General features: G+C 36.3%; 1 long non-coding RNA gene across 5 annotated transcripts in view; it reads right to left on the bottom strand.

Moving 5' to 3' along the window:
• Positions 1-25154, bottom strand: part of LOC103350580 (uncharacterized) — a 64711-nt gene extending 39557 nt beyond the window's left edge. For 2 of the 5 annotated variants that reach the window (XR_007908955.2, XR_007908954.2), the window contains exons 1-3: positions 18309-18395; positions 17746-17945; positions 6639-6806 (exon numbers count right to left, since the gene is read on the bottom strand). This is a non-coding gene — a long non-coding RNA (uncharacterized lncRNA). Of the gene's footprint in view, positions 1-6638; positions 6807-17745; positions 17946-18308; positions 18396-19920; positions 20021-21548; positions 21860-25106 lie in introns of those variants that run through there. The other 3 variants (XR_007908956.2, XR_011387799.1, XR_007908953.2) reach the window with 3 other exon arrangements.
• Positions 25155-26779: the final 1625 nt, after the last annotated feature.

Raw genomic sequence — 26779 nt, 5'->3', positions numbered from 1 at the left:
AGAGGGAGAAGGAAAGAGAGAGAGAAAAAGAGGAGAGATCTTCCCCCTGCTGATTCACTACCCAAATGACAGCAATGACCAGAGCCAGGCCAAAGCAGGATCCAGGAGTTTCATCCAGGTCTCCCATGTTGGAGCAGGGGCCCAAGCACTTGAGTCATCCTCTGCTGCTCTATCAGGTACATCACAGGGAGCTGGACCAGAAGTGCAGCAGCTGGGATCGAACAGGTGCTCATATAGGATGATAGTGCTGCAGATAGCGGCTTAACCTGTTGCAGCACAGCTCCAATCTCTGTAATCTGCTTTCAATTTATGTATGTTGATCAATTCATGTATCCCAGGGGTACATCTCACTTTAACATGGGAAATTAGATTTTCAATATGATATTGAGATCAGTTTGTAATCATTCTGTTGAATTTTCATCTAGACTCATAAGAGATATTGATTTGTGTATTTCTTTTCTTGTGTTCTTCCCTGATTTTGGAATCAAAGCAATATCATCTTCATAGCATAAATTTGACAACATCCCTTCCTTGTCAATATGGTATAAGTGTTTTGAATTTGTATACTTACTTTTATCATTTAAGTTTTACACTTTTTATTTTCATGTTACTAAGTTTTCTCGTCTTTTAGTTTGAACAAATGCTTTAGCATTTCTTGTAAGAGAGATTGAATGTTCAAGAATACTCACAGCTTTGATTGTTTTGGAAGTACTTATGTATCCCAGATTTTTTAAAAATTATTTTATTTATTTGAAGCCAGAGCAACAGAAAGAAAGGGAGAGACAGAGAAATATTTTTTCCATCCATTCCCCAAAAAGCAGAAGCCAGGAGCCCTGAACTCCAACTGGGAGTCTCATGTGGGTGGTAGTATCCCAAGTACTTGGGCCTTCCTCCACTGCTTCCCTAAGTGCTGTAGTAGGGAGCTGAATTAGAAGCAGAGCAGCCTGGACTTGAATTGTATTCTGACAAGATGCTGGTGTCACAGGAAGTGATTTAACCTGCTGCACCACACTTCCAGCTTCTATCCTTGATTTCTGAAGTAGGGTGAAATGTTCCTAGTAGGCAAATATTCTTTCAACATGATGATTATAGTTATTTAGGTTTCTATTGAGAAATGTTCTGTTAGCCTTAATAGGACTCCTTTATATGTGATTTTTCTTTTCTCCTGATGGTTTTAAGATCCTCAATTTGTCTTTGACATTTTGCTTATAATGCATGTCATTATATTGTCATTATAATGTATGTCAATATAAAATCTTTTTTGGATTGATCTAATTGGTCACCATTAGTCTTTCTGTACCTAGATATTGTTAACTTTCTCCTGGATTTTGAAATTTTTTTCTCCTTTGTTTTTCTTCAATCAGGCTTTCTCCTTGTCATCTCTATATTTTTCTTGACTCAAATCAAATATTTTATATGTTTTTAAAATGATTTTATTTATTTATTTGAGTGTTAGAGTTACAGAGAGGGAGAGCCAGAGAGAAAGGTCTTCCATCAACTTGTTCGGTCCCCAAGTGGCATCAATAGCCAGACCTGGGCCAATTTGAATGTAGGAGACAGGAATTTCTTCCAAGTCTCTCACATGAGGGCAGGGGCCCAAGCATTTAGGTCATCCTCCACTGCTTTCCCAGGCCATAGCAGAGAGCCGGATCAGAAGAGGAGCAGGGGCAATAACTGGTGCCCATGTGGGATGCTGGCACTGCAGTTGGACACTTAGCCTGCTACGCCACAGCACCTGCGACTAGTTTCTCTTTTGACACTTTACCATACATCGTGTAAGTTTTCTTAATTTTTTTCTCATTGTTTTCCTTTTTCTCCTCTGGCTGTATATTTTCAAATAATCTCTCTTTAAGTTCACAGCATCTTTGTTCTTACTGATCCAGTGTATAACTTACTCCATTTGTATTTTTAATTTCATTAATGGTATTTTTCAACTCCAAGAATTTTTTTGGCCCATACACACACATACACATACACACATTATAATTCAATTACACATTTTTGTCATTATGTTTTTTTTCATTGAATGTTTCATTGTATTTTACTGAAGTTCACTCATCCTCTGCAATTATTCTGAATTATTTGTCAGGCATTTCATATATCTCCATTTTGGGGGGCTTAGCTCCTGAGAACCTGTTGTTTGCTTTGAATGGAGATATTTCTCCTTGGTTTTCCACGTTTCTTATTTTATGCTGATATGTGCTCATTTGGTAGAGCAGTCACTTCTTCCAGATTTTTAAAGGCTACTTTCATGGTAAAATGATCTTCTCCTAAGGGGTGTGTGTGTGTGTGTGTATGGGGGCTACACAGGGAAGCCTTCAGAGGCTGAGGCACTTGCCGAGAGAAGCCATACAACGTCTTTGAATTCTGTTGTGTGAAGTCAGTGTTACAATCACAGGAATGCTAAGGCCAATGCCGTGATATCCATGGTGACAGTGAAGTTAGCTTGAGTCTTCCCAGATGATTGCTGCTTAGGTTCTCTCAATCCTTCTTTCTTATGCTGGGTGTATCATGGGCCATGAAATCTATCTGGACACTGTATTCATCTTTTAGACACACTTGTGGTGTGATAACACTAATATCTCATGTTTGGCACCTGTGGAGCAGTCACAGAACTGAGATCCAAAGCATATGCATACATGTAGGTATTATGGCTGTGAGACAAAGGGTGGCAAATGTCAGAGGGGAATAGGATACAGGCAATCCAACTGCCATATTGGTAACAGTTTATATAGCACCAATGCTTGTGAAGTACTCAGGAAACAAAAATTAGAAAATAGGTAAGCATAGAGCTTTGGAGACTCTTCAGTCAAGGTAATATCTAGCTCTCTGTGGAATCAGAGCTGGTACAAGGAGTACAGGCACTTTCAAGAACTTAAGTCTGATTTCTGGAGTATAACTACCTTGTTGTGGTGATGGATCTGTATCTGAAATGTAGGCAAGTCTAAAGGAGCCATATACGTTAGATACGGAGTGTAAGCACTTCCAGAATGGACTATATCTTGGAGTTAGGTCATTTGTCACTTTTTTCAAAAACAGTTCAATATTGGCAGCTGCTTGGGTGGGAGAGAGTTATGCATTTACTTTTCCTGCCCTGAGATTCCCCTGTGAGAATGACTGTTGGTTACCTTATTGGAAAGAGATTCTGGAATCCTCTGTGAATTTTGAATGGAAGAACATGCTATTTTTCACCTTGAGACTGATATCAACAACCAGTTTCCATAGCAAGTTTTTAGCTTTACCCTTAGAGTAAGTCCAAGGGAATGTGTGCTGAACTGTATCTCCTCCCTCTCTTATTCCCATTCTTATTTTTAACAGGGATCAATTTTCAATTGTTAAACACCTAAGAATAATTCTGTTTTAAGTAAAGAGTTCAACTAATGATATTAAGTAGAAAAAGAAAATAGTTAAATGAATAAAATAGTAAGCTGTTCCTTGACAGTCTGTACAAGGGCTGATCAAGTCATTGCTTCTCATAGTGTTGACTTCACTTCTACAGGTTTCCTTTTAGGTGCTCAGTTAGTAGTCACAGATCAGGGAGAACCTATGATATTTTTCCCTTGGGGACTGGCTTATTTCATTCAACATGACGTTTTCCAGATTCCTCCATTCTGTTGCAAATTACTGGATTTCATTTTTTTTTTTTTTACCTCTGTGTAGTTAAAATATTTACTTTCATTTGAAAGGCAGAATGACATAGAAAGAGATACACTGAGAGAGAAAGAGAGAGAGAGAGAGAGAGAGAGAGATCCATCCATTGCAGATTCACTTGCCAAATGCTCACAACAGATAGGGCTAGGCTGGGTCAAAGTCAGGAGACCCACATTTCTTCTAGGTTTCCCACAGGAGTGGCAGGAATTCAAGTGCTTGCGCCATCAGAGTTGCCTCCCGGAGTGCACATTAGCAGGAACCTGGATTGTAAGAAGGAGTGGGACTCAAATCCAGTCACTCTAATGTGGAATTTGGGTATCCTAGGAGGCAGCTTAACCACTGCAACACAATGCACTCCTCTGGCTTTCTTATTCTATGGATAAGGACTTGAAGAATCAACTGGTCTTGGAGAAGCTATTCAAAAGACCATTCTCTGAAATTTACTACAATAATTTAATTGTAAGTTATACAGAGTCAATAGGATATGGTTTCTGTTTTATCCAATGATGATATCTTTCAGATAAATAAGAATACTCTAAGCAGTCTGCAAAAGGTTCATGGACAATGTGTGTTATGGAAAGACTATTCATGGTTGTCAATTTTTTGCATGGAAATAAAATTGCTTTTCAGTCCGTTTTTTCCAAACATTCCCCTCATATTCTTAGTATGTTTCAGATTTTTTGCTACTGCTCCAAAACTGTAAAGAACCAAGATATCCTTCTAATTTATTAGTTATGAACTAGGTTCTTTTATAAAACTTACCTGAAAACACAAGTTGAAAAACTTGGAATCTCAGTGGAAAAAATAAACACATATATATGTATCAAACTCACAGAGAAACTACAACATACATACTTTAATTAAACTTGTTATTTATTTAAATCACAAGCAGTTTCCTTCAAGTAAAAACTACTTTATTCCAGGAAGAATTAAAAATGACTCACAAATTTGGCTCCAGTATTTAAAACTTTATCTGCCTTCAACTTTAACATGAAGTCAGGTTCTTTTTACAACCTATATCATAAACATGAGCCCCCAGTCTACCTTTTCTAAGGGTGTAGATTTTTTGAAAATTAAAATTGTTACTGAGATAATTATAGGTTCATATATAGCTGTTTCCAAATGACATTTTGAAAAATTATAATACAGGATCACAGTTGATCCAATCTAATTTTATTCATAATTTTCCAGTTTTGTTTTCACTGTGTGTAAATATGTTTTTGTCTGAATTTTGCACAATTTTGTTACTCTGTATAGTTTGTATGTCAATCATCACAGTCTAGATAACTGAGTATTGCCTGCAACCTAACACCCTTTCACAACATTCCACATTCCCTCTAATCCCTTGATTGTTACTTGCTAACCCTTGGCAACCATTAATCTGTGTTTTAAAAATGATGTGTTTTAATAATGTTATATAAATGGAATCACACTATAAATATATTAGAAAATCAGTATTTTTATGGTGCATAGTTCTCTGAGAACTCATTCAATTTCCTGGGGCCTCTGTTGAAGCACAGTGTTAAGCCACCACCTGTGACATCTGCATCCCATATCACTGCCAGCCTGAGTCCTGGCTGCTCTGAGCACTTGAGCCCCTGCCACTCATGTATAAAATCCAAATGGAATTCCAAACTCCTAGCTTTGGCCTGTCCCAGCCCTGGCCATTTCAGCCATCCGGGAAGTAAACCAGTAGATGGAAGATATCACCTCGTTCTTCCACAACTCAGCCTTTCAAATAAATTTTAAAAAATCCTTTCTAAAAATAATTTGTTCCTATTTATTTATCTACTGCTGAGTAGTCTTCTCTAGCATGGATGATTACATATTTTCCTATTATTCCACTGAAGGACATCTGTGTTGATTCCAGTTTGGAGCTATTGCAAGTAAACATATTATAAAACTTTGTGTACAAGTTTTTGGAGAAGTATATAATTTAATTTTTCTATAAATAATGCCCAAGAGTACAATTACTGGTTGCTTCTGGAATTCATAAGATTCTGAAATAGTGTATCAGAATGACTCTATCATTTTGCATTATCACCAGTAATCTATGAGTAATCTAGTTTATCTGCATCCTTGACAGAATTTTGCCTCTTCAATATTTTTTAAAGATTTATTTTATTTATTTGAAATTCAGAGTCATAGAAGGAGAAAAAGAAATAGGGAGATCTTCCATGCACTGATTCACACCCCAAATGGCTGCAACAGCTGGGGTTGCGACAAGTGGAAGCCAGGAGCCAAGAGCTTCTTCCAGGTCTCCCAAATGGGTGCAGGAGCCCAAGCACTTAGGCCTTCTTCTGCTGTTTTCCCAGGCGCATTAGCAGGGAGCTGGTTCAGAAGGAGAGCAGACAGGATTCATACCATAGTCCATAAGATATGTAAGTCTTGTAGGTGGTGGCTTACTCTCTATGCCACAACACCAGCCACAATCATCAACATGTTTTTAATTAAAGTATTTTCTTTCTTTTTTTGAGCCTTGAATTTTTCACATTTTTGTTTGTATGCATTTCATATATACAACATTAGGAACCTAGTAATTTTTCTCACTGTATTTGCCCTTCCACCCACTCCCCCACCTCCCCTTCCCTCTCATGTTCCCTGATTTTTTTTTTAATTTTTTTTTAGTAAATATAAATTTCCAAAGTACAGTTAATGGATTACAATGGCTCCCCCCATAATTTCCCTCCCACTTGCACCCATCCCATCTCCCTCTCCCTCTCCCATTCCATTCACATCAAGATTCATTTTCAATTATCTATATATACAGAAGATCAGTTTAGTACATATTAAGTAAAGACTTCATCAGTTTGCACCCACACTGAAACACAAAGTGTAAAATACTGTTTATGGCGTCAGTAATCTCCCTAGCCTCTTGTCATGAGTTGCCAAGGCTATGAAAGCCTTTTGAGTTCACCAACTTCGATCTTATTCTGACAGGGTCATAGTCAAAGTTAAAGTTCTATCCTCCCTTCAGAGAAAGGTACCTCCTTCTTTGATGGCTCCGTTCTTTCCACTGGGATACCAAAAAATGGAAAAATCTTCCATGCTCATGGATTGGAAGAATCAATATCATCAAATTATCCATTCTCCCAAAAGCAATTTATAGATTCAATGCAATACCAATCAAAATACTGGAGACATTCTTCTCACATCTGGAAAAAAATGATGCTGAAATTCATATGGAGACACAGGAAACCTCAAATAGCTAAAGCAATCTTATACAACAAAAACAAAGCTGGAGGCATCACAATACCAGATTTCAGGACATACTACAGGGCAGTTGTTATCAAAACAGCATGGTACTGGTACAGAAACAGATGGATAGACCAATGGAACAGAATTGAAACACCAGAAATCAACCCAAATCTACAGCCAGCTTATATTTTATCAAGGATCCAAAACCAATCCCTGGAGTAAGGACAGTCTATTCAATAAATGGTGCTGGGAAAACTGGATTTCCACGTGCAGAAGCATGAAGCAAGACCCCTACCTTTCACCTTACACAAAAATTCACTCAACATGGATTAAAGACATAAATCTACAACCCGACACCATCAAAATATTAGAGAACATTGGAGAAACCCTTCAAGATATAGGTATCAGCAAAGACTTCTTGGAAAAGACCGCAGAAGCACAGGCAGTCAAAGCCAAAATTAACTATTGGGATTGCATCAAACTGAGAAGTTTCTGTACTGCAAAAGAAATAGGAAAGTGAAGAGGCAACCAACAAAATGGGAAAAATATTTTCAAATGATGCAACAGATAAAGGGTTGATAACCAGATTCTACAAAGAAATCAAGAAACTCCACAACATCAAAACAAATAACCCACTTAAGAGATGGGCGAAGGACCTCAATAGACATTTTTCAAAAGAGGAAATCCAAATGGAAAACAGACACATGAAAAAAGGTTCAAGATCACTAGCAATCAGGGAAATGCAAATCAAAACCACAATGAGGTTTCACCTCACACCGGTTAGAATGGCTCACATTCAGAAATGTACCAACAATAGATGCTGGAGAGGATGTGGGGAAAAAGGGACACTAACCCACTGTTGGTGGGAATGCAAACTGGTTAAGCCACTATGGAAGTCAGTCTGGAGATTCCTCAGAATCCTGAATATAACCCTACCATTCAACCCAGCCATCCCACTCCTTGGAATTTACCCAAAGGAAATTAAATTGGCAAACAAAAAATCTGTCTGCACATTAATGTTTATTGCAGCTCGATTCACAATAGCTAAGACCTGGAACCAACCCAAATGCCCATCAACAGTAGACTGGATAAAGAAATTATGGGACATGTACTCTATAGAATACTATACAGCAGTCAAAAACAACGAAACCCGGTCATTTGCAACAAGATGGAGGAATCTGAAAAATATTATGCTGAGTGAATTAAGCCAGTCCCAAAGGGACAAATATCATATGTTCTCCCTGATTGGTGACAACTAACTGAGCACCAAAGGGGAAACCTGTTGAAGTGAAATGGACACTGTGAGAAACAGTGACTTGATCAGCTCTTGTCCTGACTGTTGATATACAATGTAGTACTTTATCCATTTTAGTATTTTTTTTTGTTCTAGTACGATTGATTGAACTCTGTAATTAACACACAATTATTCTTAGGTGTTTAAATTTTAACTGAAAAGTGATCTCTGTTAAACATAAGAGTGGGAATAAGAGAGGGAAGAGATGTACAATTTGGACATGCTCAATCGGCTTGTACCAAATGGTGGAGTTAGAAACCTGCCAGGGGATTCCAATACAATCCCATCAAAGTGGCATGTACCAATACCATCTCACTAGTCCAAGTGATCAATTTCAGTTCACAATTGATCACACTGATAGGTCTAAGAGTCAAAGGGATCACACAAACAAGACTAGTGTCTGCTAACACTAACTGATAGAATCAAAAAGTGAGAGAACGATCCAACATGGGAAGTGGGATACACAGCAGACTCATAGAGTGGAAGATGTCCTAAATAGCACTCTGGCCTCAGAATCAGCCCTTAAGGCATTCAAATCTGGCTGAAGAGCCCATGAGAGTATTTTAGGCATGGAAAGCCAAGACACTCTGGCAAAATAAATAAATAAATAAATAAATAAAAAACCTAAATGACAGATCCCTGATTTGTTTTTTACCAAGATCTATTTTCATTTAACTTTATATACAGAGAATTATGTCTATTCTAGGTCAAGAGTTTACTGTTTTGTGTGAGAGAGAAAAAGGAAAAGAAGAGAAAAGAAAAAAGGAGAGAAAAACTGTTCCTCAACAGTCTAGTCAAGGGCTACTCAAAGTTATTTCATCTTTAAGGTAATTTTGCATTTTTTTAGATATTTTTGTTTATTTATTTGATAGGTGTAGTTACAGACAGTGAGAAAGAGAGGCAGAGAGAAAGGTCTTCCATCTGCTGGTTCATTCCCCAAATTGCTGCAAATCCTGGAGCTGGGCCAATCTAAAGCCAGGAGCCAGTAGCTTTCTTGTTGTCCCCCACGTGACAGGAGGGTTCCAAGCACTTGTGTCATCATCTATTGTTTTTCCAGGCCATTGCAGAGAGCTGAATCAGAAGAGGAGCAGCCAGGATATGAACTGGAGCCAGTATGGGATGTTGATGCCACAGGCAGAGGATTAACTCATTGCGCCAGAGCACCGACTCCAATTTTGCTTTTTTTTTTCTTTTTCTTTTTTTATTCCTTCTCTCCCCCTCTTTCCTTTTAGAAACTTAATTATCTTTAAAGAAGAAGCCAAGAATTATACATCTTTTATGAGCTCTTAGATACAATTTTAACCACTGAGACATAAGAATATCCTCCGCTTAATACTCAAAAAGGAAATAATTCTTGGGCAAAACTTTTTACTATTAAGTCTCATAATACAACTCTTTGAGGAATGATGTCCTGCTTGGGAAGTTAGTGCACAGTGACTTCTGTTGTTTATTTAACAATTAACAGTCTTATGTATGATGGCAATGACAACCCGAGGCTCTTAACATGAGCTGCCTAGGCTATGGAAACCTTATGGGTCCACAAAGTGGAAGTTCTCTCCTCCCTTCAGAGAAAAGTACATCCTTCTTTAGTGGCCACTTCTTTTCACTGGGGTCTCACTCACAGAGATCCTTCATGTAGAACATTTTTTGCCACAGTGTCCTGGCTTATTTTTTTTAAAGAATTATTTATTTACTTATTTGAAAATCAGTTACAGAAGGAGAGGGAGAGAGAGAGAATGAGAGAGAATAAAGAATCTTCCATTGGTGTTTAACTCCCAAAATGGCTGTAATGGCCAGTGTTGGGCCATGCAGAAGCCAGGGTTTTTTTTTATTCTTTTTTTTTTAATTTTAGTGACAGGCAGAGTGGACAGTGAGAGAGAGAGACAGAGAGAAAGGTCTTCCTTTACCATTGGTTCACCCTCCAATGACCGCTGCAGCCAGCAGGCTGCAGCCGGCACACCACACTAATCCAAAGCCAGGAGCCAGGTGCTTCCTCCTGGTCTCCCATGCGGGTACAGAGCCCAAGAACTTGAGCCATCCTCCACTGCACTCCCGGGCCACAGCAGAGAGATGGACTGGGAGAGGAGCAATCTGGACAGAATCCGGCGCCCCAACCGGGACTAGAACCTGGTGTGCCGGTGCCGCAGGCAGAGGATTAGCCTATTGAGCCACGCCGCCGGCCTCCAGGGTTTCTCATATGGGTGGCTAGGTCCCAAGAACTTGGGCCATCTTCTGCTGCTTTTTCGGTTCCATAGGAAGGGAACTGGATCAGGAGTGGAGAATCTGGAACTTAAACTTGTGGCCATAGCGCATCCTGGCATCATAGGAAGTTACACAATATGCCACACCCATGGCAGGTTTTTTAAGTGTAGGAATTTCATTTTACTAGGTACTTTTAATTAAACTGTGATAAAGGAGTAAACATTTTTGCAATCTCAAGACAATATTATCTGTAGTGGTAATCTGACTTTTTTTACCTTAGTGCAACATCGCAGCCTGTGTGAGCTCATTCTTAATGTCTTGATTACTGGAAATTTTTGTATTTCTCATTATATTTATAATTCCACTGCATTTATGCTTATGTCCTGGAGCTCTCTCATTTTAATATGTAAAAGAGACAACTGCTCTACATGTTATAGAATTTTAGAAACCATTTGCATAACTTAAAAACAATTGATAATGGAGTTTACTTTAATTTCTGTTAGATATAAATTTTTGAAAGCCACTCTCAATAACTTTAGAAGACTTCATACTGAGTTCTTCTCTGTCCAACCTTCCATTTTTTAATAGATCAGCTTCTGTCAAAGGGAGGCCTCCAAAAGCACTCCAGCAGCAGGTCCACTTTTTGTGCCTAGCATCTTGTTACCGGGACTAAGCACAGGGTATCCACATTTTACCTGGCTCTTTGGCTCATATTGTCCCCATGAGGAACACTGGCACCAAGTTAAAATATTAATACCAATAAACATTTTCCAATGAGAATAAAAACATTAAATCTACAATTAAAAACAAACAAAAAAACTTTTCCTAGAAAAATGTCTACAAAACCCTGCTGAAACTGGTATGAACATTTAGAAACAGAACACCCCATTTTATGCTCTATATTATTTATTTAAAGTTGCTTCAAAGTTTTTTTTTTCCTAATAATGGGTTTATATCAGGACTCCCAAATCAAAATCTTACATGCCTGTGTTATTGGAAATTGCATGTGCAAATTCTTTCCAAGTATAGGTAAATCCAAAGGACTCCAACAAAGTATTCATGGCTATTTATCTATTTTCACAATTTTCCAAAAAGAAAAAAACAATGAGTCTCTGTGATTAATCAAATTCTTTATCTTTGCAAAAATTGAAATGCTCTCAATTTTAAAGACTTCATTCCGCATATTCTACCTGTTCCACCAAGGTTCCAAAACTTTTATCATGGCTGTGTATGTAAGGTTCATACTCAGAACACTGCATTTATCCCTTTCATTCTTATCACCTCTACAAAAGGAAGATTTTTTTTCACACATACAGGTTAAGGAGGGAAGTATAGTACTGAGGTGAATTTAAAGGAAGTTCCCATTGAATTCTCCAAGGATTGTCATGAGAGAATGGTAATTTTCCTTATTTGTATTATCATTCACAATAATGATTCATGAAACCAAACATATTCTATAGTCTGTTAAAAGAAAGATGTTATTTAATGAAAGACACTAAATTTATGGGAAAGTCTGGAAGAAAGTGGTGGCTGCAGATTGGGATACAGACACTCTATGACTCAACTACTACTAGGTTGCCTTAACGCTGAAGTTCATTTTAATTTGTGTTGATTTATTTGGAAAAAAGAGAAAGAGAAAGAGAGAGAGAGAGAGAGAGAGAGAGAGAGAGAATCTTCTGTGTGCTGGTTCACTCCTCAAATGCCCTCAACAGTTGGGGCTGATCTTGGCCAAAGCTAGGAGCCTAGAATTCATTTCAGGTCTCTCACAGAGGTGGCTGGGACCAAGCACTTGAATCACCCTCTGTTGCTTCCCGTGTGTGCATTAGCAGAAAGCTGGATCAGAAGCAAAGACAGTACTTGAATTCAAGTACTCTGGTATGCGGTGCAGGTGCCCCAGCTTTCATCTTAACTGTTGCACCAAGTGCTCACTCTTGAAACTGAACTTAGACATTGAAGCATTTTGGGAGACCCCCAAATTCCAATTTCTGTGACCTTCTTGGGTGACAATAACTACAACAGGAAGATGACCTCTGTCTCAAATTCCAGTACTAGAACAAGTGCTTCTCAAATATAGCTTGAATCCAAAGTTCTAGCTGCATGACTACAGGACTGTAATATGTTGCCCTCCCAGATCTTGTAGTTTGGAAAATATATAGACTGTGGTAGGAGTGGATGCTATGTGCCAATCAAATATAATATATCATCTAATTATACACATGTAGATATGTATGTATATATATAAAACACATGCTTGCATAAATAAAAAATAGTAAATATGTCATTTTGTGTAAGATTTCAGGATATATAATAGTTTTTATTTTATTTATACTTATAAAATGAAATCTGCAGTCAAGACTATTTGCTCTACACTATGTAGCAAATAGTATTTTTTAAAACTCCTCTATCCAGTATTGCTGCTTCTATGAGTATACTTAAGAAAGAAAATGGCATAATGATGCTGGGCTTCAATTTATGGCACTGTAATTGAGATTGGACTGAATCACAGCAATTTTTGAATCAGTACTTTTAAAAAATCAGTAGGATTTCCTTGTTGGAAGCAATCTATATATTCTATTCCTCAAGTATTTCCTTTTTCAGGCTATACAAGAAGGAACAGTGATTATTTCTCAAGTTTTTTTTTTTTATTTTTGTTCTCCTGGGAGAAATATGTTCTCTTGATGGGCTTCATCAACATTTTCCCCTTGTCTTCATTGTTTTAAATAGACCTGAGCAGAAAAGGAATGAGGCTATTTTGAAATTGGTGGGCTGGCTAGCACTTTCCCCTCATACAAAGAGGTATTCTTGACAGGATGCATACTATTTATATCTGCTTTTGCAGCCAATCCGTAAGATTAAGTTTAGAAAGAAGAAGAAAAACGTATTGTTATTTGGTCAAAGAATCAGAGGTTTCATTAATGTACAGCAATCAATGTCTTCACTGGCAAGCTGGGGTTAAAATTATTTAAAAGGTTTCAACCTGGTTATTCAAGCTGTCTTATTTCCTGTCTAATTCAATGTGACAGTTGAGGGAAACCTGTTCTGAAGCTCAGGTATTTGACATTGATATTTAATTTTTATATACTTATTTATGTCAGTGGAACTATATTGCTAAATATTTAAATAAATATGTATGAAATTTTATATTTTTAAAATAATTCTTATCTATCCATTGAACTCATAGATAAGAATTATTTTTTAAAAAAGTGTTTTATTTGGAATACTCAAGAAGATGATTTTTGTTAGAACACAATTTCTGGGTAGGTGAGTTGAATAGGAGCATAGAGAGAAAGAACCAGTGAAAATCCCAGGAAAAGTTACAGAATTCCTAAATGCATGTGAATTGGTTATTTGATGTCATTAAATTAATCCCTTTTAAAACTTATAAGGCAGAAAATTTTCTAATGAAACAGTAATTGCTTTAATAAAATACATGAATTTTTGACCATTTTTGATATTTCATTTTAATCACCAGTCTGTTAATAATTGTATGCTTTTTTGACACCTGAAGAAGAAATCTATATGGTGAGTGATATGCAAGTGTCTTGAAACCAGTCAGAATTAGCTATTCTGAGATTTAATGTCTTTTAATGTAATAATATTTTTACTTTATGTGATATCTTTCCAAATATGTCAAATGATTTAAAGGTTATTAAATTATTTATTTTGATCATATATGGAATCTGTTGTAGTGTATAACCTGAGGTTACTTCCTCTTGGAATAAAGAGAAATTTAGATTCTATTTCATGGTCTTAGTTGTTGTGTTTCGGTAAAAGTCAAGGACTATAAATAGCAAGAAAATAAATGAAAAGGAACTTTACACACAAAGGGCAGGAAAATTCCCGAATCCCTCTAATTAACTATGAGACAAAATTTTCTGGTTTAAAGATATCAAAAAGAATTTTTAACCTGGGGAAAATATTCCTAAGTTAAGCAAAATAATCTTTTATACCTTTTTTTTTTACATTTTATTTTAATGTAATTTCTTCCTTTCTATCATTACTAATCTTTTAGCTCCACTCTAACAGTGTTACAGACACGGAAACGTCAATATGGGTGACAGCGGTGGGATATCATTAGAGATCGGTGGCCTAAAGGAGAATTTCATAAAATATTTATCATAGACTAGCTTTTGGTACTTTGAATAATAGAACTCATATTGGTGAACAGGCTTTACAACAATTCAAGTCCGTGTTTAAATTATCATTCTCTGTTTTTCTCCAAATAGCTCCTATTACTGATTAGACAAATGTGCCTTTTATTATTTATTGATCAATCCAAGAAATAATTTGAAAATTTTTAATTTTAACCCTTTATACATTTGGAATTCATTGAATCATTTCCTCTGCAATGGTCATCTTATGGTTTGACATAATTGAGTTAATATTTCATTCATATTTTTAAAATTCTTGACTTTTATTTTTTCTCAAAAGAAGTGATTTGAGATATATTCTATGGAATTTCATAAATCCAGAGTTTTCCTATATTTTATTCATAACTTTCTGCAATCATTGTTATCCAAACCTTGATGGTTAAGTATAAAGGGGAAAAAATGTTCAATAATTTATACAGAATTTCATACCTCATCATTTTCTTCTTACCATAAGAAATTCAGATTCTACATGTCTAACTAAGAAACGGTTCTAGTGTACATTATAGTTAGTTTATATAGCCTAGTGATTATAAAAAAATATATATTTCTGTATTTGTCCATCTATCTAAGAAATTACCTGTGATTCCATTTATCAAAATGCATTATTAAATGTTTTGTGAGAATTCATTCTCAGCATCAATCTTAGGCATATTTTATCAAATCTGGGTGATTATATAATATACTCAATTTTAAGACTTTTTTCTTTTAGTGAACAATAAATTATAATTGTTTCCCAAATCATTAAGTATCCAAGAAATTTTCCTAGCAATGGAGTAATAATAATTATTTTTAGAAAACTTTTATTTAATAAACACAAATTTCATAGGCACAGCTTTAAGAATATAGCAGTTATTCCCCTCGTACCCACCCTCCAACCCCACTCCTGTCCCACCTCCTACTCCCTCTCCTATCCCATTCTTCATTAAGTTTCATTTTTTAATTATTATTATATACAGAAGGCCAACTCTATACCAAGCAAAGATTTCAACATTTTGCACTCACACAGGCACACAAAGTATAAAGTACTGTTTAGTACTGTTTCTGATCAATTACCTGTTGAATGTCGGTATATTCCCTATGTTGTGATATTTCTGAGTCTGTCATTTATTGGTAAGATTCTTGGATAGGGTGAGTGTCAACAGACTCAATATTGACTATTTCTAAACTAATGAATTCCATATACCCACATCTAAATAATAGTCATGGATGCCTACATAAAAAAAATTAAAAAAAAAAAAAACCTTTGTTGGGCAAACTATACCAAATTCTAAAGTTTGCTAGAGAGACATCTGTGTTACTTAGGGATTTGTTCTTGTGATAATCGGCTAACATTTTTTTCTCTTCTTTCTCTCTTTTCTTCTGTCATCACATTAATTCATATTCTCAAGCAGCCACTCACTCATCCAATCATTTTATTTTATACAATCAAAAAAACTCTACTTTTTGCTAATTTCCCAGAAATTGAGCTACATTCTAGAAATAAAGGGGTGAGCAAAAATAGAAATATATTTGGCCTTGCTGATCTTACTCTTAATGATGAGTGAGGAGGCAGAAATAATTGCTGTGGTAGATATATAATACACGAGCAAAAGTGAATGAGAAATATCACTTAAAAGTCACTTGAGGAAAGTGAGCATGCACACTCATCACATGAATGTTTCTCTGGCAATATTGTAAACAATGCCTCTTTACTCTCAAAAGAAGCTAATTTTAGGTAACAGATAGTATACCCAACTTATATCTCAGGAAATTACAAAGGATCGCCCTCCTTCCTCGAACTTTGCCTTACAAATGCAGAAAATGAGAAGACTGACTTGATGACTTTTCTATTTTAAAATAGCTAATAAATGGTAAAAATACAGTACCTCATGGGACAGGTAAATCTGGCCTTTTTTTTTTTTTTTTTTTTTTTTTTAACATAGCCAATCACTTCCAACTGATCTTGGAAACTATCCTACCTCTCCCAAGTCTCATAGTCATAATCATGTGATCTCCAATATCCTTGTTTAAAGAATGTTGTCAAATTGAAAAGTATTCACAGTCTTAAAGGTTTAGAACAATACAGTTGAGGTGGATGTTTGGTATGGTGAAGAAGTTACCATTTGGGGATCCCACCTCAGTGTCTGGTTAAATTACTGGTTACACTGCTTTTCATCCAGCTTCCTGATAATTTGTACCCTAGGAGGAACAGATGATGGTTTATGAACTTGGGTCTCTGTCACTCACATAATACATCTGGATGGAGTTACAGACTCCTGGCTTCAGCCTGGCCAAGCCTTGACTTTTTGCAGATATTTGGGGGAGTGAACCAGCAGATGGAAAATTGTATGTGTGTGTGTGTGTGTGTGTCTTTAAAATAAAATAAAAATAAATATTTTTTAAATTCAAAATATTTCCCAGTCATATTAATCCTTACAATTCTGAGTAGAGTTACAGACCCATCATTTGGGATAAGTACCATCTCCCCGAAGACAGCATAGTCAGGGTCATTCTCTGTAAGCCACTTCTTATCAAGAATTACTCAATGTAAAGAATAGATTTCTCCAGTGATTTTTTCTTTTCGACAAAGAATGTCAGGCATCTTGCTGACTTAAAGAACTCACAGCAAATAGACTGAGATATTGAGCAGTTGCCATCTGATAGCTCGTCTCTGCAAAATGAGAAGGGAGCTGATACCAAGATGCAGACTCATGAAAGATATTCTAGTGAAAATCGATATGGAACAAAAAAGTGGGTGTAGAACAGACATGAGGTAAAAGTCTTATACCCCAAATAGGACCAGTGCCTCTTGTCACAGTCCCATGTATGTATCTTACAGAGTCCTCACCAGAAACATCCTAGAGTCATCATCGCAGGAAAGCCTAAAGCTATGATCTTTTATCAAGTATTTTACTTTTCCTAGTCCAAATGAAATCTACTAACAGTGGCTATTTTTACTATTATTGTTCTTCAACAACATGCAGTGAATAACATATTAGTTAACCAGCAGAACAGAGTTAGAAAATTAAACCTAAACCCAAACTCATGAGTGAGAATGTGTTTTGTTCATCTATTAACCCAACATCTTAGAGTAACACAATTAGTGAAATTAAGCTAATCTCTAGCAATAATTTTCACTTTGGCGGTTGCTTGAATACAATAAACCACTGACTATTTCACTGAACTCAGTTCAGTTGTTCAGGTTGTAACATTGCCCCATGAATGTGTGAAAACACAGAACTGTATGTTTCTGAACAAATCATGACATACCTTAAATATCACTTGCTTTTGTTGAGATTCCATTCTCCTTTTTGTTTCTCTCCTCACATTACTCATGGTTTCTGCAGATTCTTCACTGTGCCACACACACTATGTGTTTTTATCCTGTCATGTCCCTTATTCTGGAATATCCTTTCTAACTCCCAACAATTCTTTCCTTCTATGATTAGATGTATTATGAATTTCCTCATCTGGGGAGAAAAATCAAGAAATTTTTATCATAGGAAATTTAAGTAATATATCCAGCTTTTAAAGGATATTACTTTGGTCATACATTCTATTTAAAAATCTTAATGCCATTTAGTCATATTATGTGGTCCCTTTTTATGATATTGACTCTCAATTAAAATGTTTTATTTTTCTTTTGGCATTTTTCATGGTGATACAAAATCTTTTTTATTCTTTCATTATATTTATATACAATATATATGCAGTTTTAATATTTAAAATCTGAGTTTCTTCTTTTATTCTTTCCTTCATGTACTTGAACTTTTTACCACTGCCCTAGACCACAATTTCAAACAAAATGTGACCATGTAAACATATGTACATACTTAGAAAGACCATATCCAAAGGCAAAAACACATTCAACTTTGATCTTGATCTTGTGAAAATATAGCTTTCTTAGATCCGTGACTTCTTTTTTTTTTTTTTTTTTTTTTTTTTTTTTTTTTTTATAATTTTTTTTTAACTTTTATTTAATGCATATAAATTTCCAAAGTACGACTTATGGATTACAATGGCTTTCCCCCCATACCGTCCCTCCCACCCACAACCCTCCCCTTTCCCACTCCCTCTCCCCTTCCATTCACATCAAGATTCATTTTCGATTATCTTAATATACAGAAGATCAGCTTAGTATACATTAAGTATGGATTTCAACAGTTTGCTCCCACACAGAAACATAAAGTGAAAAATAATAGATGATTTTTTAAAATGATGATGAAATCAGATTAGACCTATTGTCATGTTTAATCCCAGTGAGAGTCAAGTTGGGAGTTGATAATTTCTTTCTTTTTTTTTTTTTTTTACAGAGGATCAGTTTAGTATGCATTAAGTAAGGATTTCAACAGTTTGCACCCCCATAGAAACACAAAGTGAAATATATTGTTTGAGTACTCGTTATAGCATTAAATCCCAATGCACAGCACATTAAGGATAGAGATCCTACATGAGGAGTAAGTGCACAGTGACTCCTGTTGTTGACTTTACCAATTGACACTCCTGTCTATGGCATCAGCAATCCCCCTATGATCCAGTCATGAGTTTCCAAGGCTATGGAAGCCCTCTGAGTTCTCCGACTCTTATCTTGTTTAGACAAGGTCATAGTCAAAGTGGAGGTTCTCTCCTCCCTTCAGAGAAAGGTACCTCCTTCTTTGATGGCCTGTTCTTTCCACTGGGATCTCACTCGCAGAGATCTTTTGCCAGAGTGTCTTGGCTTTCCATGCCTGAAATACTCTCATGAGCTTTTCAGCCAGCTCCGAATGCCTTTAGGGCTGATTCTGAGGCCAGAGTGCTGTTTAGGACATCTGCCATTCTATGAGTCTGCTGAGTATCTCACTTCCCATGTTGGATCACTCTCCCCTTTATTTACTCCATCAGTTAGCGTTAGCAGGTAACGAAATCCAGTCATTTGCAACAAAATGGAGGAATCTGGAACACATCATGCTGAGTGAAATAAGCCAGTCCCAAAGGGACAAATACCATATGTTCTCCCTGATCGGTGACGACTGACTGAACACCAAGAGGGAAACCTGTTGGAGTGAGGTGGACACTATGGGAAATGGTGGCTTGATCAGCATAGCCCTGACTGTTAATGAACAACTAAATACATTATACCTCTTAGTAGTTTTTTTATCTGTTCTACTTAATATGACTGGTTTAGATCTGTAATTGATGCACAGTTATTCTTAAGTGTTGAAAATTAACTGAAATGTGATCCCTGTTGAACATGGTGGTGGGAACGGGAGAGGGAAGAGATGTATAATTTGGGACATGCTCAGGCTGACTTGCCCCAAGTGGTGGAGTTGGAAGCATACCAGGGGATTCCAATTCAATCCCATCGAGGTGGCATGTACCAATGCCATCTCACTGTTCCAGGTGATCAGTTTCAGTTCACAGTTGGTCATGGTGAAGGGACTGGGAGTCAAAGGGAGCACATAGACAAGATCCGTGACTTCTAAGAAATTTTGTGAACCTTGTTCTTCTGAATCTTTGAAGAGTGCCTGGATAAGGCACACACATACGTACACATGGATACACACTTCTGTAGAGAACACAATGCAGAGTATATTTGAAAGGACTCACCAAGACATCACAAAGCACAAATACACATCATTTTGAAAAAAAAAACAAAAATAAAAAAGGAATAAGATACTTTAAAAGTAGAAGAAAGATGAGGAGAAAAAGAGTTTATGAAAAAATTAGAGTTCCAGGGGTTGGTGTTGTGTGTTCCAGCATTCCATATGGATACCAGTTCATGTCTCTGCCGCTCCACTTCTAATCCAGCTCCCTGCTGGTGTGCCTGGGAGGTCAGCATATGATGTTTGGTCACCCAGATGTTTGGGTGCCTGTGCCCACATAGGTGGCCCAAGGGAAGTCCCTGGTTCCTGGCATTAGCCTGGCACATCTGGGGAGTGGACAAGAGGATGGAGGACCTCTCTCTCTGTCTCTTCCCTCTCTCTCTCTCTAACTCTACCATACAGAAGGACAAAATGAATCTTAAAAAAATAGAGGCCCAGGGCCAGTGTTATGGTACAGAGGGTTATGCTGCCTCTTGTGAAGGTGGCATCCCATACTGGAATGCTGCTTCAAAAAATAATAAATAAAATAAAATAAAAAATTAGAGGCCCAAAAGACTTCCAGTAGCACAAGGATGTGATTCATCTCTAGACTGAATTGCAAATTTGAAAAATGAGAAATATTTCCATGAGCGCTACCTGAAAACTTCCTGGGGAATCCTCATGACCCGCTGATTACCTATATCAGGATCCTTACAAGTTATTCACAGAAGCCATCAATGAAACCAACTGGCCCTGGGCACAGCAAAAGTTTCAAATTTGAAATAGCACCCAGTAAATCATTACTAGCACAATATCCTTATCTTGGCTGAGTCAGTGCCAAATTTCTAGAGACTCCTGAAGAATAACACAAAGCTGTCTGAATACAATTGAAGCTAAAAATAACTATCTTAAATGGAATGAGCTATTATATAAAAAAATCATTAGGATAAAATACTACAAATTCAAATTTATGATTATTTTCAGAAATATTATGCATGTAGAATAACAGCTTTTTCTATGTGAAAAATCATACCAAAAGTAAAAAGTCTTGAATTACTGCAAGAGCTAGTATTGTGCACAATAAGTTAAGCCACTGCTTGCAATATTGGCATCCCATATCCCTATGCCAGTTGAAGTCCCAGATGCTCTGCTTCTTATCCAACTCCCTTTAATGCACCTGGGAAGACAATGGATGATGACCCAAGTGCTTTGTCCTGTGCCATTTAGAGATCTGGAAAGTGTTCTGGGCTCCTGGCTTAGGCCTGGTCCAGCCTCAGCTGTTGAGGCCATTTCGATGTAAACCAGGTTACGGAACATCTGTCTCTGTTTCTGTTTCTGTCTGTCTGTGTCTCTAAGTTTGTCTCTATTGCCCTACCTTTCAAATAAATAATTAACTAACTAAAGAAATAACTAAATAATCTCAAGTTGATAAAAAGAAGAACCACTGTTTATCAAGAACCACTGTTTGCTTAGTTCCTGATTCTGCTATTTGGCAATTTGGGTACAGCTTACCTTGACGGTATGTTCTGTGCCTACAACCAATTGTTTGGTCAATTGGCTGCTAGTTGTTTTGGATGGTCTCTGTTGGGATGATTCATTTCTGTTCCACTTCCTATCTCATTTTACAGCAAGTTATCCTGACATGGTTCACATAGTGTCTTGGTAGGAATCTCAGAGTTGGGGTTGGGGGAAGGAGGAATGTGAAAGATATCTTAGAGTTGGTAGAATACACATTATGACACATTTTAAGAACAAAACAATATCTTAGACTGTGTTCTCCAGAAACAGATATTCACAATATTGTATTTATTAGGGATTAACACCTATAAAATATAAAGAGAGGAAACAAGGTGGGGCACAGAAAATATTAACTCTGTAATGCAAGTTCAAAAGTCTTAGGCAATCTAGTAAAAAGTTCTGGAGTAAGCCTATCAGAGTGTCTTCCACTGGACAGGAATAATTTGGCCTTTATTCTTCTTTCTTACCCATGCACTGAAGTCAGCCTAATCAGGGACAGTTATGGCCTTAGCTGGGTGATGTTGTTCTCTACCACTGGGGCAGACTTTTAAATAGTTAACTTGAATGACAAGTCCTCCTTTGAACAGGAATTTGGGCAAAGCATTTCTTCATCTACTGTAACAAGTTATGATGCCAGACCAGATTCAAAAGGAGGGCAAATATACTTGATATCTTATTGGGAAGAGGAGGCAATATCAACTGTGGCCATATATGCAAACTTTTTAAAATGTTCCAATGTAGCTTCAGTACAATTTGTATCCAGTACAAATACATCAAAATCAATAAATTGCTAAGAAGCAAATGAAGACAAAGTAATTAAATAAATGTTGTGGTAGTCAGTATACTAGCACATTTATCCATTTTCTTCAATGAGACTGTGTGATCTTTCTAGTCGTAGGCATACATCTTGTCCAGTGTATATTCAACACTGTAAATAAAATTCTTTGAATGTTAAGTGATTTCATGTGAGAGTTAATTTCCTTATTCTTTCTCATTCTAGAGATACTAAGTTCTTTGATGTAATTTCATTGTCTGAAATTTATTATCAAATAAATTTATCAGTAATTTATTATCAAAACTTGATGCAGCCTACTGAAAAAAAGATATTTGGGCTATAGCCTAAGAGAACTGAGACATAATTCCAGATATTCACCTAAATTTTTTTGGTCCTTGGGCAGGGTATTTTTCACTTGTGCCCTCTTCCACTGTAAAATAAAGACCCTGTCTAAGGTCTTTGCCCTCTGTATCCTTTCATCCCTCTGGTAACACTAATTTTATAACATTAATTTTATGACCCAATTTTTCCTTTTTGACTTATCCTATTTGGTAAACACTTTCCATTAAGTCCTTCTTGAGAGACGTTTTTATCCCTTTTTTGGGGAGATGGGGATTACACATTGATTTTCACCAGAGTATCATTCATGACTCTGCATCTTGGTATCAACTCTCTTCTCATTTTACAGAGATTAGCTATCAGATGGCAACTGCTCAGTATATCAGTCTGTCTGTTGTATGTTCTACAAATCAGCGGAAGTAACTGTGGAGGAGCAAAAGAACACGTGACATCCTTTGTCGAAAAGAAAATCACAGGAGAAATCTATTCTTCACACTGGGCAGTTCTTGATAAGTGTTGGCTTGCAGTGAATGACCCTGACTATGCAGCCTTCGGGGAGATGTTCCCTATTCCAAGTGATGGGTCTCAGCTGTCAGTGTGACAGTCAGTCACTTGTCACAAAACTCTGAAACTTCACACTCTGAATCTAAGTGCTGTGCCACCAGCATCAGTGACTGTGCCCTGGACATGACAAACACTGATAATAGAAAGAGATTTTAGAGCTATCTGGACACACTCCGTGCAGCACTTCCAACATCTAATCATTTTGTAAGATTTCAGTGTGTGGGATAGTACTGTTACTAACATATGGAGAAAAATGTGTCTCATTGGATTGGAAAGAAAAAACACAACATTTTGAGTAAATGTCCTGTCAATAAAGAACGTGCCCAGAGTAATTAACAACTATTCTAGCTAATATTATTAATATTACTATGTAGGCATTAGTGCCAAGAAATGATTAATAATGAAGTTGAGGATGAATAATAAATGCAGTAAGAATTCGAGATGAGTAAATGTGGGTAGTTCTCTGAATTGATCCTTGATGTTTCATGATTATAAGTGAAATCTATTTTTAATGCTATAAACAAAATGTGTTCAGGTAGATACAAATGTTTCATTCCAAAACTGCAAAGAAAAACCAGCATTACTCCTTGGTGAATTTTTAGACTAATTTACCGGAAGGAAATGACTCTCAAGCTATACTAGAGATTTATGCTGCATGTTTTTGTTCTAGAGTATTTCTTTTTTCTTTCTTGCTTCAGAAGGCAAGAAAGGTTGTTAAAAATAGAGAGGATTGTGACATGCCACACTGACAGGATTTTTTTCAGGAAAATTTTCTTTTTAAAATAAACAAAATTATAACAAGGTATGACTATAATGAAAAGAAATGACTAAAACTACATATGGATGCAAAAATCCATACCACAATGGTGCGTTTTCTTTGTGTTGAAGTTCCGTGGCTGTCATGTCATTGAGAACTACTGAAAGCTAACCATCTTCATTAATAAATAGAAATCAGTGAAGAATAATGGGGTGCTTGTAACTCAGGCCTCATCATTTCTGGTGTTGGGCAAATTTCTGTATTAACTATGTGGAGTATGAAAAGCAATAAAAACAATGAGAGACAATTATCATCTGGTAATTTTCTCTGATAGACAGAGAAATGCCAGCTGGGTTTCTGCAACATTAATTTTGAATGACAAGGTGCAGAAATATCTCCTGGTGGTCAAGTATGGAACGTTTGTTTCAACTGAGGGACTCGATGTATTTGCTTTTGCCCAAAATTTATTGGTTTAAATAATTTAACTTTCAATAATTCTGTATATGCAATTTTAAATTTAGCATTTAGGAGAAACTTCCTATATAAGTGCTAGATTACTCAAGTTATCACGTTTCAAAACTATTTTTTTCCCAAAATGACTTAATTCTCTGTTTTCCATAATCCCTTAAATACTTCACGTGGAAACAGAAGGCATGTTTCATCAAGTGGATGTTTAAATTTTAAATTCCACAACTACTAGGATCAAGTAACTAGTTACTTGGCAAATGTATTCTTCTAGTCCTTAAGTAAATAAGCTGAAATGAAGCACAATATACAAAATATCCTTAGTTGCTTCTATAAAGAATCTAGTGTTAAATCTTGGTTGTAAATCTTTTCTTTCATTTTTACAGTTAAGTTAGCTTAATGTGGCTTTGCTTTTTATTCATGAACTTTTCCAACATATTTCCAATGGATAAATCAAATGCAATAGAAGAGCTTCATCAACACACAGTTCTGTGACTTGTAAAGTTGATGATTCCCCTCCACCAGAAGTGAGGCACGGTTGATTGCTCCCTCCCCCTGACGCTGAATCACTGCCATGTTCTCCACCCAGCTCCAAAATAAAGTGGCAGATTTTAAAGGGTGGAACAAGAAAAGCACAGGTGGTACCACCTACTGTAAATCCTTTAGTTCTTCTTAGCTTAGTAACAGCTGTTGGTCTTTTCACAGTCTGTTAAAAGCAAAACAAGGAATAGAATGTGGGCTATTTACATTGTGCAACAATACCATTTGTTTGCTCAGATCATGACAACCAATGGCAACGTGAGAAGCAGTGTTTCCTTTTCAGTCGTTGGGAGAAATCTTCAGGCTTGACTGCCTACCTTGCAAACAGCACTGTTGATCTATTGATTGATTCTGGGCACATTGCACATTATATAACTGCCATGTGCCTTAATCTCACTAATCTGAGAGTATTATATATTTTAAAGAAATTTTAAGAATTAATGAGCATCTGTTTCACCCTGTGTAGGCATATGGGGGAGGGAGGTGAAAAGAAAAGAGAACAAACTGTTTTGAGGCTTGGTAATGTTGCCTTAAATGCCCTTTTTCAGTGAAGAAAAAACTTCCTTTTCCTACCCTCCATGATAACCGGGCTTTCTGTTCAGAGTCAAAGGAGTCAAAATCCCAAAGCTTTCACTAGGAGTGAGACAGTCAGGATAGATCACAGGTGTAGAACTAGTGAAAAGCAGGCTCAATTAGAATAATCAAAGAAAGTTAACAAATGTCGGCTTGATTCACATATCACCAAGTCCCAGCGGGTTCTCCTTGATGGATATAGCATACAATAGGATACTGTTGCTAACTTTAGAATCATAGCCTTAAACAAACAAGTAAAAAATTTCCAATTCGATTTTGAAATAATAAAAAAGGTGCAAAGCACTCAGAAAAAAAGCCCCTGTGGAAAAAGGGGCTAACACCAATAAGCCCCAACTCAGGGAAAATAGATTTTGATATGTTGAAAACTTATTCAGATTAGATAAAAAAAAAACTAGGCAAGGTGATACTAAGGCAAGGGTTGAGATGAGTTAGTAAAAAAAAGATTAAATAGAAGCATTTATATTAAGGGCTATATAACACTAAGATCTTATAAAAATAAAGTTCAAAATATTATATAGAAGTTGATTGTAAATCCTCTCACCCCATTGTTCTAGGATCAGTTCCAGGAATTTGCATTTTAACACCTCAAATGATTTCAGCGTAGAAGATATCCACCTACACACATCACAACTTTATAAACAGTGATTATTTTCTTGAAAGGAAATAAGTGAGTGCATAAGCAGAGATAATAAGTCACAAAATATGATATGTTTTCATAGAGAGGTATGAGTAAAGCGTTTTGGGCATTCAGTAAGGTGGTAAGTTTGTTTTGAATTCATTTTGTCTTTAAGAATATTCATCACAGATAAAGAGAGAGACAATCCCAAAAGACAGTGCGGTGAGCATATGCAAAGCAGTTAGTCCTCTCCTGATATACTCACCCTATGACATCATTCTAGTCAAACAGCTCCTGTAAATGTAGTAGGGTAATGTCAATAAAATGCAACCTCTTAATTTTCTAGCTTTAACTCTGACCTATAACCAACATAGTCAATTCTAGTTTCCAGAAATACCTTTAAATATTTGAAGACATTCACAGATTTCACTATTTAATGATTGTTATTATTCCAAATTCTTTTATTCCTAACTCAAGATTTTTATTATTTTCCTGGTTTTATAATTATGCCAAACTTTATCCCAAAATATATTCTGACAAATTTCAACTTGTGATGAAATATGAAGAAACAATAA

Source organism: Oryctolagus cuniculus, chromosome 4 (genome assembly GCF_964237555.1).
Source record: "Oryctolagus cuniculus chromosome 4, mOryCun1.1, whole genome shotgun sequence".
Lineage (NCBI taxonomy): Eukaryota > Metazoa > Chordata > Mammalia > Lagomorpha > Leporidae > Oryctolagus > Oryctolagus cuniculus.
This window is presented reverse-complemented; position numbering and strand designations above follow the sequence as displayed.